Raw genomic sequence first — 4,309 nt, 5'->3', positions numbered from 1 at the left:
TGTAAATTAGTTGTTTGTACCCAGAAATCTCATGTGAGAGAGCTCCTGATGCACATGGCTCAATGGAAGACAGATACAATAAGAGAATAACAAACATGTAATTAAGTAGAGTTTACAGCTGAGGCTATCTATCCAAAATCATCTGCTCAGTGTTGCCATAATACCTAGTGATGGACAAATCCACCCCATTGTATCTGGACATACTGGTTTAATAGATATTTGTCAGTTCTACATCTATGCTTATGTTGCTAAATGACTCGTATGAGGCAAATTAAATCTCATGGCAGAATATTACATTAGAAACATTAGCTGAGCCTTACAGACCCAAATAATTGCAGAGCTATTCCAAGTCACGAGTGATGATTTATACCTATCTTTTCATTAATTTATTGCCTGCCCCTAGATTGGAGAGTTGCTCTTCAGGAAAAATGTCTCAGTTAAAATAAGAACTGAACTCTGGAAGACAGAGAACTTTGATTCAAGATAGCAAAGAGGGTAATAAGGATTGAAGAGTTGCAAGTGATGTATTAGTTTGCAGTTTGAATTCAGCTCCAGCAGAAATCTTGCTAAGATACCCAATTCTCTTTCCACACTTATCTCTGGACAGCAGGCTGGTAGCTGTCCTTTTCATCCAGAGAGGAGTCAGATTTAGAACCATGTAAATAGTTACCAGTGTCTCCCTCTCCCAACCAAACAAGTCCATCTCAGTGATTGTTAGGGTCAAAGCTAGAGTGGGGCAGTGCACATAAAGAGTTTGTACTTAGCTGCATCCTCCTGCCCAGCTCCTGCTCAGGCACCTCATTCTGGGCTCCTGCTCAGGACCACAAACAGCTTGTCTCTGGTCAAGGACTTCACCACTTCTCAAGAATTCCTCCTCTTCCTCACCACTGCCAGGCATCTGTCATGTGAGTCTGGACTAAAAGTGTTGGTTGCTTTGTTCCCTGATCTCCCTGTGCTTCCTTACATTCTCCCAAACACCCCCTGCCCACACAGTGAGGGTTAAACCACATTGGTACCAATTCCTGCAGCGTGGATTTGTCTGTGTACAAGCACTGATGAACAGTCCCTGTCCACATTTCCCTGTGAACAAACAATGGCAGCTCAAATGTTTGCTGAAACACAAAGGGATTTAAGCCTGGCTGAGCAGGATCTCTGTGTGCTTAGGCACAAATATTTGATGGGATCTTTCTCCATCATTTTCCCAGCTAATTTCCAGCTTTATACTTAACAGATTATTTAATTGGTGACTCACTGTCAGTGTCTATGATCAAAAAACACTGATAGTCTCTAAAGGGAAGTATATTTCATTCTCCTAGGCCACACTGACGGTGATGTTGCAAAGCCTGGAGGGTTAAGGCTGGCCTTCATAAGAGGGGGAAGAAGAGATGGCTATACTTTCATTAGACAAAGAGGTCACATTTTTAAAGGTCAGATCTCTCATCTTCAATTTCCTAGCTACTACCGAACCAGTGCTTTGAAATGCATTGCTGCTCTAGCTGTAAATAACAAAACCTAAATTTAGGCCAGTTTATGAAGCAGCACTCAACACTACAGTTTTCATGGCATCTCCTCTTTTGAGACCTGTAAAAAGCAAAATTATCCCGAGAGGTGTTGCCTTACAACAGGCATCAGAGTCTCTTAGAATCTGAGATTGGAAATGAACATCTTGGCAATGGTGAAAAGTGCTTTGTGTTTGGAGAGCAGCAAGTTAAATGCCTAGCCTGCATCCATTTTTCCTGCTTCAGCTGTGCAGCAGTGCTAAAAACAGCCCAAAACACCGACAGCTTGCCTGCTTTTATGAGTTCAGGTTGCCCTAATTTATAGGGCTGTATGTGCATACATATGAGCAGCTACTCTGGGTGAATGGGGAGAAGAGCTCCACCTAGAAAAACTGGAGTGTGTTTTTGGGCTGGTACTGGCTTAGACAGACATTGGCAAAGGTTGGTTAATGCAGCTGCAAAAAATGTGGCTCACACACCAGAAAATAGGACTGTGATGCATTTGGAGTAGCCAGCTGTGCTTTATGAATAGGGGAGTGGGTAGTGCTGCTGGACAGAGTACAGCTATGTGTGCTGTGTATGGGTAATGTGGAAGAGGAGCCACATGCATGGACTTTGCCATGGTAGGCAGGCTTGCCTTTGGAATGGTCTAACGTAGCCAGCTCAGTGGCCTTTTTTATAGAATTTATCAAACTGAATAATAGACCAAACATAAATTGAAAGCAAGCATGCTACTTAGTTTATTTACAAAGCTAATAAAAATGCAAAAAATACAGTAATCAAATTATGTTCTCAAGTAAAAATGAATCAATAGATTAATAGCTTCAAAGTGCTTCTGCACCAAATTAACACAATAAGCAATCAAATCAAATGATGAGGCTGTCAGTTTCACTCTCAGTCCTTGTCACTAATGAAGTTATGCTAAGAGAATCAGAGGAAGAGTTGTTTTCAGACCAAAAGTGTCTGGCATCCTACCCAAAATATTCCTTTCACTCATTTGGGGAGCAGAGCAGGTTGCACCACCTGTTTGGTCTGGACTTAGACCCTTACCAAGCAAGAATGAGAGAGGTGAGCAATATTCCTCTTTCAACATAAGTAGTGCTCAGCTATCCGTGTGTAAACAGTGATTCTTGCCATAACATTTTTTAAAGCCCTGTAGCTGTTTCAGGGAGATGGGTGTCATTACCAGTTCCCCTGTCCATGCACACAGTTTGGGGGATAGTAGATCCACCCTCTAGCACAGGTGGGTTTGCTAAATATTGCATGATGGCAGCTTTAGAACAGCTTTTGTCCTCAGCAGAACTTCCTGACTACCTCAGCGCAGGCTGACATAATTTATTTTTATGAAGCTGTGAAAGGTGTTTCTCCTTGAGCTGTACACAAACATTCATTTGTAACTAGGGGAGGAGGGTGACAGGAGAAGGAGAGAAAATACTTGGACTAAAGTCAGCCTGGAAGAGGAGCAATTCAGTGAGGAGCCTGCAGCTGTGTCTGGGAGCTGGGCAAGTGCACTCTGGCCTGTGCTGGACCATCCCCAGGAGCCAGGAAAGTGCCCACTGGCCCAGGCTGGATCATTCTGAATCCCTGGAGCAGAAGTGCTCAGATGCCACTGGATTCACTGCTGCTGACACACAAATTAACAGGAGGCAATATGGGGAAAAATGGAGAGACCTGGAGAACGTATTCCTGAACAATCCCCAGGTAAATGTGCACTCGGAGAGGCTGAGCTTTCTGATGACCAGTGTATTCCCTTCCTGAAACAAAACTGAACCCCAGTGAGTGTTGGGGACAAGAAGGGCTGGGTCTATCCTCTATAGAGAGATGCTGAGAGAAACGTTTCTGGATGTTTCTGTCACTAAAATATCTCACTAGGAGAGTACAAAGGCAGATACTAGTGAGTTTATCAAAAGAAAGATCTTTCAACCCATCAGGGAGCAACAATGTGCTGTCCAAGGAATATGAAGATAAGCTACTCTAATTTCATGCTGTGTTATTTTATTCCATAAGACAAACTATTACTTGCTTTCATAAATTTATAACAGTGACCATACAAATTATAGTTTGATGTCACAGTCAGTCTCTTGGCTTAGCTAGCAGGGGAGAGGAAAAGGTAATTGCAAAATGTACAATGACAATAAAACAGTAAAGCTAGGTGGTTATGTTAGCCATTATTTCTGATGTGTGAATGTTTCCACTACAGCTAATTTTCGAGAGGAAATTGGAAATTTCTTTTAAAGAAAAATCCCTTCTGGAATCCTAATAAGGGCCAGAGGAAATGGATGGTAAAGCCTCACGTCAAGTTGGGTGAGCAGCCTGAATGAGTGGTAGCAGGGAGGTTTACTGGGATGCCACTTCTTGCTTCATGACAGCTTCAAGGAGAGGATGTCAGTCAGGGATGGACTGTGACGAGAGCAGGCATCAGCCTGGTGGTCCTTGCTGGGGGAGTAGTTGGAGTGTTGCAGTCTTTGGATATGCAGTAAACAGACAATGCAAGAAATCAGTTCAACAACTCCTCTGAGCAAATCACCATAAGCAACATCAGAAATTTCTAGCAGACAGTGAGAGAGAAGCCCCCACATCAAATCTGTGTGGGTGGTTAGTGGGAGCACAGTGACCTGCTTCTTTTGGGTGTTGTTCTAGAATGTTGGGAAGACACCGCAGATGACCTCTCTGGGACAACGGCATTGACTTTAGTACCTCTTTAAAGTGAAGATGAGCCAACAGAAGGTGGGTTGTGGTACAAAATAAAATGTTCTAGGGCATTCTGACTATTGAAGTAGGTGCTTGTTTAACATGGCTGGGAGTACTGT

This window comes from Corvus hawaiiensis, chromosome 2 (assembly GCF_020740725.1).
Source record: "Corvus hawaiiensis isolate bCorHaw1 chromosome 2, bCorHaw1.pri.cur, whole genome shotgun sequence".
Taxonomy (NCBI): Eukaryota; Metazoa; Chordata; class Aves; order Passeriformes; family Corvidae; genus Corvus; species Corvus hawaiiensis.
The sequence above is the reverse complement of the archived record's forward strand: the minus strand, read 5'-3'. Positions refer to the sequence as shown.